Source organism: Sus scrofa, chromosome 14 (genome assembly GCF_054392235.1).
Source record: "Sus scrofa isolate SSC_HxYL_T2T_F1_AM1 chromosome 14, Sscrofa_HxYL_maternal_Yorkshire_Landrace_v2.0, whole genome shotgun sequence".
NCBI lineage: Eukaryota > Metazoa > Chordata > Mammalia > Artiodactyla > Suidae > Sus > Sus scrofa.
The window spans coordinates 164,558,559-164,570,452 of record NC_139396.1 but is presented as its reverse complement, the minus strand read 5'-3'; the positions used below and the strand labels follow the sequence as shown (position 1 = coordinate 164,570,452).

General features: G+C 42.6%; 1 long non-coding RNA gene across 1 annotated transcript; it reads left to right on the top strand.

The window, feature by feature from the left end:
* The first annotated feature begins 44 nt into the window (after positions 1 to 44).
* LOC106508107 (uncharacterized) lies at positions 45 to 8,309 on the top strand. Its single transcript, XR_014825766.1, has 8 exons — positions 45 to 165; positions 1,288 to 1,344; positions 1,485 to 1,592; positions 2,874 to 2,955; positions 3,310 to 3,367; positions 5,914 to 5,968; positions 6,688 to 6,922; positions 7,676 to 8,309. It is a non-coding gene; the product is annotated as an uncharacterized LOC106508107 (long non-coding RNA).
* Positions 8,310 to 11,894: the final 3,585 nt, after the last annotated feature.

The window sequence follows — 11,894 nt, the reverse complement described above, 5'->3', positions numbered from 1 at the left end:
CACGCGCAGAAGCAACCCGGAAGACTCCCTCCCAGAGTGCCCTGCGGCACTTGCGTGGCGAGAGCGCTTTCCCTTAGAGCGTCTCCTTTCGCTGGTAGTGGTCGAGGCTGTGTTATCAGCCGGGAGTGGGTGTTGTTGCTCTTAAACTAGGATGTGATGGATGAGGTAGTGTCTCGTGCAACCACATGCAATTCTGGTTCTTTATTAAGGGTTAGTTTGACAAGCTGAAAGAGATGTTGTGGGGCAAATAGGGAAATTATTACTTGGGCCGTGCATTCGATGGTAATATGTTAGTTTTTATTTCCTATTGCAGTTATGGAAACCACGTCCCCCCCCCCGCCCCTTTTAACAATTGCATACTCTAGCACGGATCGTGAGACAGCACGTTTGTCTTTTATTAAACTATTTAAACCAATATTGGAACTGTTTTGACTTTGTTAAATTAACATTTCTAATGTATATCCTCGGTGTGTGCAATGGTGAACTATTGTCAACAAAGTACGCAAGGAAACGTGAAATAGAAAAGGTTATTACAGGCACGTCTTAGAGGAACTATTCACATGCCTCAAGGTGCCACAACAGGAGGTCAAGGCAAAGTGCATGCAGAGAGTGTGGCAGGGCCTGGAGCACATGCCGTTATCATAGTCAGTCCTTAAAGTGCTTTAGATATAGGGACTAAGGCTGGATTGGTCAATTCAGACCACAGAAAGTGGGGTTTTGGTATCTCTGCAGGAGGTACTCAAGGAGCGCTCAAGGGAAAGATCTGGAAAGGAGGGGAGCTGTTGCTCACAAGGGCTGCTGAGAAAGTCCTATCAAGAACCTGCATTTGTCGGAGTTGTCTTGGCGCAGTGGAAATGAATCCAACTAGGAACCATGAGGTTGCATGTTCGGTCCCTGGCCTTGCTCACTGGGTAAAGGATCTGGCTTTGCCTTGTGAGCTGTGGTGTAGGTCGCAGACACGGCTCAGATCCTGTGTTGCTGTGGCTGTTGCAGAGGCCAGCAGCTGTAGTTCCAATTGGACCCATAGCTTGGGAACTTCCACATGCCACGGGTGCGGCCCTTAAAAAAGCAAAAAAAAAAAACAAAAACAAAAAAACCCCTACATTTGTTTGTGACTCTGCAGACTATTCTCCAGGTTATGTGCTTGCAGGAAGGGCTAGTGTCAGTTCTAAGTTCTAGCAGGCCCCTTGGCAACAATTATATGGAGTCGTTTAAATTCTTTGACAGTGATTCTCTTTGTACCCATTAAAAATATGCTAGTTCTTATCCATTAAATTTCTAAATCAGTAGGTGATCGTTCACTGTTGGAAAACCTGCTCTAGTTTATATACAAGAATAAAATAGGTAAGTCATTGGGTGCGTGCATGCCCAAATTGTGAAAATTTATACTTTGTACAGTGTCTGGTAATGACTTGTCTAGAAATTCCAAAACTTTAATCGTTCATAAATCTCCTTATATATTTGCTTATTTATTTTTCTGAGAGGTGGGGTCTTCCCTGGTTTCTGCCACACTGAGCAGGGAGGTCGACACAGGTTTCTCAGAACTCCTGCTGCCACTGCTGCACCTCTACAAACTGGAATAGACCTGGCTGGTATGACTGGGTTTATGCAAGTCCATTGGGAGGGGTAGGGATTAACTATGTAGTCCACGACCTATCTAACCTGGTTTTCCCTTTTTCTAAAGTATGACGTACTGTATTGAAAGTCATGTACTTTTTTCTCATCCTGCAGTTGCCCCTCAATAACCACATTATTACATCTGGGGACTTCAGCCTTTACCTCCTCATTTCTTGCTTCTCTCAGACTCTGGGATCCTTAGTCGTCCTTCCCAGTCCCCTGGATCTAATGCTCCTCTCTTTAACATCTATTGGCATGCTAGTTGGAGATACTTTACATACAGAATGCTTGACAGGAATTTAGGGATGGGGAAATCAATACCTGATACTCACCCCTTGAGGGTATGGAATGTCATTTCCTCTCTCCGTAGCCTCAGTTATCTTAGCCATAAAAACAGAGACAATAATGCACATTTGAATATGTTATCCTCATTCTGAGCCTGCCTCTGACATCATACAGACCAAAAAATGCCACTCCTTTCCTCCAAGGATGAATCTGAAGTCCTCAGAGCCAAGAAGAGGAGATAAGGGTTAATACCTAGGCACTTTCACATCTGACCATGGAGACAACTGTGCCCTGCACAGATAGGTCTCAGGGTTATATTCTGTGAAGACAATGAACTTGCTGGGGTTGAGCTAGAATGATACTACAGAGTAGTGAGATCCTTTCCTGGAAATTGTCTCTTTGCTGTTTTCAGTTGGCTTGGGGTCTGTTTACCTCTCCCAGCATGAACTGTTCATACTTTTCTAAGGAGGAAGCTCCTGAGTCCCTTGCATATCCATATGAATTTTAGGATTGGCTTATCAATTTATGCAATAAAGACTACTAGGATTTTGACAAGGATTGAGATTAAATCTATAGATCAATTTGAGGAGTATAACAATACAAAGCTTTTTTGGTATTTTTTATATTAAATTGTATTCAGATATTGATAATTCATCAGCAAAATTCTGGACCTGGGTTTTTTCTCGGTATTTTTTTTTTTTAACTAATTCAGTCTCCTCACTTTTTATAGCTATATTCAAATTAATTTTTTCTTGAGTCATCCCTGGTAGTTTAGGTGTTTCTAGGGATTTATCCATGTCATCTACATTATATAGTTTTTTGGCATACAAATGTTCATATAATTCCTCTAAAACTGTTCAATTTGTGGTAATGTCACATCTGTCATTTTAGATTTTAGCAATTTGAGTCTTCTCTCTTTTTCTCTTGCTCAGTCTACCTAATATTTATTAATTTTCTTTGTCTTTTGAAAGAGCTTGATACTGGGGAGCTCCTATTGTGGTACAGCAGAAAAGAATCTGACTAGGAACCATGAGGTTGCGGGTTCGATCCCTGGTAAGGATCTGGCATTGCCAGGAGCTATGGTGTAGGTTGCAGGTGCGGCTCGGATTTTGTGTGGCTGTGGTGTAGGCCGGCAGCTGTAGCTCCAATTAGACCCCTAGCCTGGGAACCTCCATACCTTCATATGCTGGGAGCATGGCCCTAAAAACCAAAAAAAAAAAAGGACTTGCTTTTGGTTTCAATGGTTTTTCTCAACTGTTTTTGTATTCTCTATTTCACTTATTTCTGCTCTAATTTTTATTTCCTTTCTCTACTTGTTTTAGATTCAGTTTTTTTCTACCTTTTTCAAGAATCTTGAGGAGTCTTAAGATTTGTTTATTTATTTAAAAACTTTCTCTGATCATATAGGCATTTATTGGTATAAATTGCCCTCTAAGCCTGCGTTAGCTGCCTCACGTGAGTTTTGGTAAGTCGTGACTTCAGTTTTAACCATTTTAATTATGTTTCTAACCTCCCTTTTGATTTTTTCTTTCGCCAATGGTAATTTTGGAGGTTGTTCATTTCCAATATTTGAGTTTCTCTGATTTCTTTATGTTTTCAATTATGAAGTTCACTCCATTGTGACTGGAGTACATATTTTCTGTTATTTCAGTTCTTTTTCATGTACTCTAGATTGCCTTACGGCATGTAGTCTTTCTTGAAGAATGTTTATGGGAAGCTGAGAAGAATGTATATTGTATATTTTACTCTTGTGTAGAGTGTTCCACATGTTTGTTGGTTTATGCTCTTGTTCGAGTCTTCTATTTCCCCTTTTGCCTAGCTCTGCCTATTATTGAAATAGGTTATTGAAGTCTCCAAAACTTATTATTGAATTGTCTATTTCTTCCTTCATTTCTGTCAGTTTTTGCTGCATGAAATTTGGTGTTCTGTCATTAGGTGCATCTGTATTTATAATTGTTATGTCTTTCTGATGGGTCGACTCTTTTACCACTATAAAATGTCTTTTTGTTTTAAAGTCTCTTTTGCCTGAAATTAGTATAACAAGTATAGCATTCTTGGGGGGGGGGTTTGAGTTATATTTCCTTTTCCATCCTACTTTTCATTCATTTTTATCTTGGAATATAAAATGAAACTCCTGGGAGCTGCTACTGGGCTACAGTGGGTTAACAATCCAACATTGTCTCTGTGGCAGTTTGCGTTCAACCCCTAGCCCAGCATAGTGGGTTAAGGATCCAGTGTTGCTGCAGCTGTGGCATAGGTCGCAGCTGTGGCTCAGATTCAGTCCCTGGCCCAGGAATTTCCATATGCCTCAGATGTGGTTGAAAAAGAGAAAAAAGTGTGACTCCCATATGCAATATAGACTTAGATCTTTTTTTTTAAATCTGGTCTGACCGTCTCTGTAATTAGATTGTTAAATCCATCCACATTTACTGTTATTATTGGTATCCTTGGATTTAGGTCTACAGTTCTTTGTTTTCTATGTTCTTTTTCTTTTTTTTGGTTTCTCCATTTCTTTTACTGTTTTCTTTTGCAAAAAAAAAAGCAGTGAATGATTTCTAATGTGGCGCTTAAATTCCTTAATAACTTTTCTATCATATGTTTTTTCTTTGTGACTGCCCTTTGGCTTATCACATACATCTCAACTTATAGAATCAGATTCCAGTTTATACTAACTTAATTGCAGCTAGATATAAAAATGTTACTTTTATAAAGCTCTATGCTCTCTTCACCTTTTTTGAGGTATTATTGTTATATGTTACATCTATAAATACTAAAAACTAGACCAAATATGACATCATATAATTTTATGTCTTCTAAAGAAGTTGAGAGAAGAAAGAGCAAAGATATATTTATAGATTTTGTAAATTAGTGGGGCTCTGCAATCATTCTAGAAGATCTGAGTTACCATCTGGAGGCATTTTCTTATTGCTGCACATCTTTTCTCCCACTTACCTCCTTTGTACAGTTATAGGAAAATATCTGCATGTACTGCAGACCCAACAATACATTATATACACACTCCCTTATACAGTGCTTTCTAAATCAGTCGAGCGAAGAAAGTAGAAAAAATGCATTTGTACTCTTTTATAGTTAACCTAATAACCTTTCCTGATGACCTTTGTTGTTGTTTTTACATTCAGATTAATTCCTGGGGTTGCTTACTTTCATCTTGAATAACTTCTTTTAATATTTCTTGTAAAGCAGGTATGCTAGCAATAAATTTCTTCAGTCCTTGTTCAACTTCAACTTTTTAAAAATAACTTCGATGGCTATAAAATTCTTAATTCATAGTGTTTTTTGGGAGTTCCCATCATGGCTCAGTGGTAACAAACCTGAGTAGTATCCATGGGGATGTGGTTCAATCCCTGTCCCCACTCAGTGGGTTAAGGAACTGACATTGCTATGAGCTCGGATCCTGCATGGCTATGGCTGTATCGTAGGCCAACAGCTGTAGATCCTATTCAGCCCTTACCCTGAGAACTTCCATATGCTGTGGGTACAGCCCTAAAAAGCAAAAAATAAAAAATAAAAATTAGGAGTTATGTCGTGGCTCAGTGGAAATGAATCTGACTAGCATTCTTGAGGACATGGGTTCAATCCCTGGCCTTGCTCAGTGGGTTAAGGATCTGGCATTGCTGTGAGCTATGGTGTGGGTTGCAGATGCAACTCGGATCCAGCATTGCTGTGGCTGTGGTGTAGGCCAGTGCTATGGCTCCAAATTGACCACTAGCCTGGAAACCTCCATATGCTGTAGGTGCGGCCCTAAAAAGACAATCAATCAATCAGTCAATCAATAAAAATAAAAAACAGTGAGTTTTTTCTCTAGGTACTTTGAATATGCTATCTCAGTTCTTTCTGACCTCTCGTTTCTTCTGAGGAGTTAGTTATTAATCTTATTGGGGTTCTTTAAAGTGATAAAAAGACTCTCTTCTAAGTAAAAGCATTCTTTTTTCTATCTTCCTCCTTCTAAGATTTCTACTTTGCCTCACCTTTCTGCATTTTTACTTCAAGGCGTCTGCGGATCCCTTTCTGTTTACCCTACTTGCAGTTCACTGGGTTCCTGGATGTGAGTAAATGCTTCTTTACTTGCTGTATCCTTGGAACTAATTACACAGACTTTAAACAGCTGCTTTTGTTTGTGTTTTGTTTTATAATTTTCATAGTTTGGCTAGGGAGCGGGTCAGTGGAATTCTTCACACTACTGTACTGGAAGTTCCTCCAAGACCTATGCAATTTTCAAGCCTGAATGCTCAGTGACTTGTGAAATTTGATTTGCCACAGAGTAATTACATATCGGTTGCCAACAAAATTAAATTCATATATTATTAGTATCATATGAGTCACATCATTATTTGTGTGCATTAAAGGCTTTACAGATGCTATGATGATCTGAGTTAGTGTACTTTTTAAAAAAATTAAGTTCTGTGAGTCAGCCATATGTTTAAGTAACTGAAATTACTGCAAATGATGAAAAATATACCTAACAATAATTTAGTAGAATTTTTTTATTACAGAAGTCCATCAAGCAGTTGAAGCAACCACCATGACACAATATGTAATTTAGTAGATAAAGCAGAGAAAATTAAAACTGAATTTTGCTATAGTATTTATAGATAGGTGACTATAGTATTTATAGATACAATGTCATATTGTCCCAAGTGTGAGCTTTAAGTGATGTTTACAAGATCTTTCATAGGATAATGAATATCAATAACAGCCTTGGGACCAGTTGAGGGAACAGGAACTGACTTTTGATACTAACCATTCTACTATGTTCTATTTTAGATTTTGCTGCCAGCCACTACCTTGAAATTTTAAAAAGAGAGGGGACTTCACATGGGGTCCGAATGTCTCTGAACACTGCTAAGAACAAACTACAAACTACAGCAGACCCTTGGTGCCCCTGGACATCCCTCAGCTCAGTTAAAGCTGTGGAGGACGGCTGCTCTCATGTGCACAGAGCCTCAGCCTAAGTCCCCACCTTGTCTCTCATTATTCAGCTTTGGGAATTTTTCTAAGGGTAAAGGAGCTCACTGACCCCATTTACAGTGAGTTCAGGGGATTACTGGCTGATTGTCAAGCCACAGATAAAGGTCACAGCTTCCTGTGCCTCAGTGGTCAGTTGAGATTCACATGACCCAGCCCCTTACAGAGTACCCAATGGGATAGATGTCAGCTTGTTCACCGCTGTCACCAGCTCAGCAGCACACACTTTAGTGGCTTCTCCTCCTCTCTTGTATCCTTTTTCCCACTCCCTCATTCTTGCTTTTTGAAATCATTTCCCAAATAACTACTTGCACAAGCTTGTGTCTCGTCTGTGTTTGGGAAGAATACAAAATGAAGACAACAGGAAAAACAAGCAAGACAACACTACCCCTGCTCTGATCAAGTCAAAGTCAAGTATAAGGGCTCCAGCCAAAAACTAACATCTACCTTAACCCCTCAACCAGAATTAAGGAGTTGGCAGGTCCCCAAACTAGCAATACTAACACAATCACCCAGCAGAATCAGTATCACCACCAGGAGAGTCAGTAGTACTTATGTTGTATTTTCCAGAAGATCTGATTGGTCCATTGATAGCTACCACTTATGCTTGATGGAAACTGAATCAGATACAGGATTTTAGCTGCAAGGGAGTCTGATTTCCTATTGCTGCTGTAAGAAATTACCGTTAACTCAATAGCTTAAAAGAACAAAAGTGTATTCTCTCACTTGAGGAGGACAGAAGTCCAAGATCAGTGTCAAAGTATTGATGGGTCTTTCTTCCCTCCAGAAACCTTAGGGGATAATCTGTTCCTGGCCTTTTCCTGCCTCTGGTCGCTCTGGCATTCCTTGGCTTGTGGTAACATCACTCCATCCCCTGCCTTCTGGACAAATGGCCATGTCTTCTGTGGATTAATGGAGCCCCAAGAAGTAAGAAGGCAGACAAGCCCCTCACACAGATGATGAGAGTCCCAGTAGGAAGCCGCCCTCACCCTCAGAGGGTCTGAGCCCTGACACAGGTGATGGCACATCCTTCGGCGACCATATACCCATGCAGTGTTTGCCAGGAATCGAAGAAATTCTCACATACTGAAGTATGGGGAAGCCATTCTGGCTTATACATGGTTTGGTCTGAACTAGAGCAACCTGCCATACACACATAATACTTAAGCAAAAGAATGCATTACCCAGAACTAAAGAATGTCCACTCTAAATACAGGGATAAATGCCTCCCTTCCTTTGATATCCATGCTGGTACCCCTTTGATGATAAGACTTCCTTCCCAGATGCCAAGGACATGCTGACTTGTATATGTGCTCATCTGTCTTTTGAAAGCTTGAAGGAATGTATCCATCATGTTTGTACTCAGCATGTTTGGTGTATATTCTTTGTTGTGACAATATATAAAACCATGTTGCAAACCATGCTTCTCTGCAGTAGTTTCTCGGAGGTACTGAGATGTCTGGACAAACCCATGGTCCTTAGTTTGGCTCCAATAAAATTATCTTCTATTCCAGATTGTTTATCAGTTATTTGCAAAACATCAGGTTTGGGGAAAAGGTAGTTCTGTGCACAGAAACACTGAGGAGCCTCTTCAAGGGAAGAATGAAGGAGAGGAAGTGGCCATGGGGCTGCACACTCGAGCAGGTGGGGGCAAATTCCTGAGAGGGACAGAGGCAGGAGAAGACTGGGGTGCAAGACCTTCTTTTTAAAAAATTAATTTATTTAAGACCTTCTAACCCTGAACTTAGAGGGGATAAGAGAAGGCAGAACCCTCAGTTTTGCCAGGTCCCAGCTGAGGGAGGTGGAGAGAGCTGAGTCTAAGCAGAAGGAGCCCATCCCAGACAGAGCATAAGTATAGACAGAATAGGATGGAGAGAGCCAAATCCAAATGGAGAGATGAGAGGAGCAGAGAGCTGTGCTCAGATGGAGAGAGGCAGAGAGAGCTGAGCCTGGACGGGAAGGGGCAGAAAAAGGGAGCGAGGTCCAGACAGAGGAATCCAGTCTGAGCATGGCCGGGCCCGAGGGATCAAGCATTGCGAGGGCGGGTCCTGTGCTTCCCACTTGTCCCTTCAAACGGTTCTCAGGTCCTTGTCTGTCACCTGCTCTAGGCATCTGTGTGTGCCCATGATCCTCCCCAGTGCACGCAGATGCTGGTTGCCAGCTTCAGCAGGTCTGTGTGCCGCCCACTCCCGTCCAGGACTCTGCCTCGCACATCCGGAGGCCTCCCCACTCTAACCCGCACCATTTCCACCACAGCCACTCCCTGTGCTCTGGGAGGCTACAGTCCCTCAGGTCTGCCTGTGGCTGGTGTTGCAGCAGCCCTGCGGCAGTCAGGGGTGACTTGGGCCCGAGCAGGGCTGTTCCACTCAGAGCCAGGTGCACAGTGAGACTGGGTCTTCTGTGCTTGGCCAGAACATGAAGTGTAGGCCCAGTCTGGTCCTCTGGCAGTTCCTGACCGAGGGCATCTTATGGCACTTTAAGCTCCACTATGTGAAGGGACATTGGGGAGAGGGTATAAGAACCAAAAGAGAGGAGAAAGAGACAGTAAGGGGGCAAGAGGAAGCCTTCGATCACAGCCTGGAAATGCAGGAGCCTCAATGCACAAGGAGAGAAGGGTTTGGGTTTCTTGAGGAGGGGCATTGAGAGGGTTGGATGATGAAGGCAGAAAAAGTTCTGGAAAGACGACAACAGAAAGGTACCGGTGAATGTGGAGCAAACACTCTTTATTGGACTTCTGAATTGGCCCAGCAGCTCTGCACTCCCAGGAGCCTGAGACTCTACTCTCCCCTTCATTGCCAAAGTTTGCTCATGGAAACTCCACTCCCCAATTTCTACTGGAAGGTGGTCTGAGGTGCATTGGACTGAGTGCTGTGTTCACAGAGAGGTGGGCCATTATAGTACAGGATGCACAAAAGCCTATTAAGACACACACACACCTGCTGGCACATACTGAAACCCATTAAGACCAGCACCTTCCCTCCAGGTAGACAGATATGTGTAATAATAAGTTATAAATGAGAGGCAACTTGGTGAATCCTTTCAAAGGCAAGATGAATAAGAGTAACTTGTGGTTTTTCAGGCTTTCCTGAAATTCCGTTAAGTGTAAGAAATGCATTTTATATTCCAACCCAGTACACAACAGTACATCAAACACAACTGAAAGAAATTTTTCATAAGGCAAAACTCATCCTTGCTAATTATGGTTTGCCCTTGTATTTTCTTTTATATCCTATCCTATTTCAAGTAAAGAATCATCAAGCTCCTCAGAATTGTTTGTGCCCACAATTTCAAAACCTATGCATCAGAGGAATCAAATATCTAATGCCCCTGTACTGCCTCGTCCACCTCCCCTGCCACGGCCATGAACTGCACCGGGCACTCCCTCTCCTAGAATGTGTGAGGACTTGCAATATGACCTTTCCTCTCAGACACATTTCCATGTGAGAAACCCATGCCTTGCTTTCAAAGCCCATACTTGAATCACAGAGCAGTGTAATCTTGTGGGCCTGCGAGAGGCACGTCTCCTTTAAACAAATCTGATCCATTTATAAATTTGATGGTAGAGCATTCTGTGGTGCTGGGGGCCAGTTCTCTGTTCTCCCTTATTTATCGGCTACTAATGTTATATTAATGTCTGCTGGTGAGGTTATTTTTTTCGTAGCATTTTTTTAAGGTGTTTGTTCTTCACTTGTTATATAATACTTATTAAAAAGTGTGTTCAAGGGAGTTCCCATTGTGGCACAGTGGTTAATGAACCCAACTAGGAACCATGAAGTTGCGGGTTCCATCCCTGGCCTCACTTGGTGGGTTAAGGATCTGGCGTTGCTGTGGCTGTGGTGTAGGCCGGTGGCTATAACTCCAATTAGACCCCTAGCCTGGGAACCTCCATATGCCACGGGTGCAGCCCTAGAGAAGACAAAAAAAAAAGAGTGTCTTCACAATAAAGGCGAAATCCCCAGTGGGGGCGGGGGGGTGGGAAGCTTCTATCAGTGTCTTTCATGAAGTCTACAGGCTCTTTGCATTGTGACTCTGTAATGCTGAGCAGCACATCCAGCTCTTCGAATCTCATGGTCTTGCTTTCTAAACTGGAAATAAGGAGATGTGTACGTAACACTCCTGAGTGTTCTTTTCTTTTTTCACATCATTTACCAGTTTGCAGGGGGAGGTGGTGAATGTTTTCATTACACATGTAAATGAGGTGCCTCTCTGCAGGAACATAGGTGCAGAGGGTAGGTACCCACTGTGGATAGTTACTGCTTGTGACTTGTTTCTAGACTCCAGGTAAGGGACAGGGGGCGTTCTCTGTCACCTGGTCCAGCCTCAGTCCTGTGCAGGTTCTTGCACTTGAGTGGGCCACCCCTACCCCTCTTCTCTATGGTGGGAGATTCCTGCCTCATGTGCCACTTTCCCCAAGGGCAATGGGCATCTGTTGGCTTCTGCCTCATTCGACACAAGGGTCCCCATGTGCTTAGAATTTCCCCTTCACACGTTAATATTTTTTTTTTTTTTTTGTCTTTTTGCTATTTCTTTGGGCCGCTCCCGCGGCATATGGAGGTTCCCAGGCTAGGGGTCGAATCGGAGCTGTGGCCACCGGCCTACGCCAGAGCCACAGCAACGCTGGATCCGAGCCGCGTCTGCAACCTACACCACAGCTCACAGCAACGCCGGATCGGTAACCCACTGAGCAAGGGCAGGGACCGAACCTGCAACCTCATGGTTCCTAGTCGGATTCGTTAACCACTGCGCCACGACGGGAACTCCCACATGTTAATATTAAGAGATAATAACAGATGTCTGGGTTGACTGTTCAGACATATTCTAATCTTAAAATATAGCACAGGATGACCCTCTTAGTGGACCCAAGGGTATCTGGCTTCACATTCTAGGGAAAGATGGCGGGAGATACATGTTGGACATGGCTAACAAGTCCTCCAACGGATTCTTTGATTTCCAAACAGCAAAAGAGTGTCTGTACTCTTTTTGTGAACCCTTTATCAGATACATTG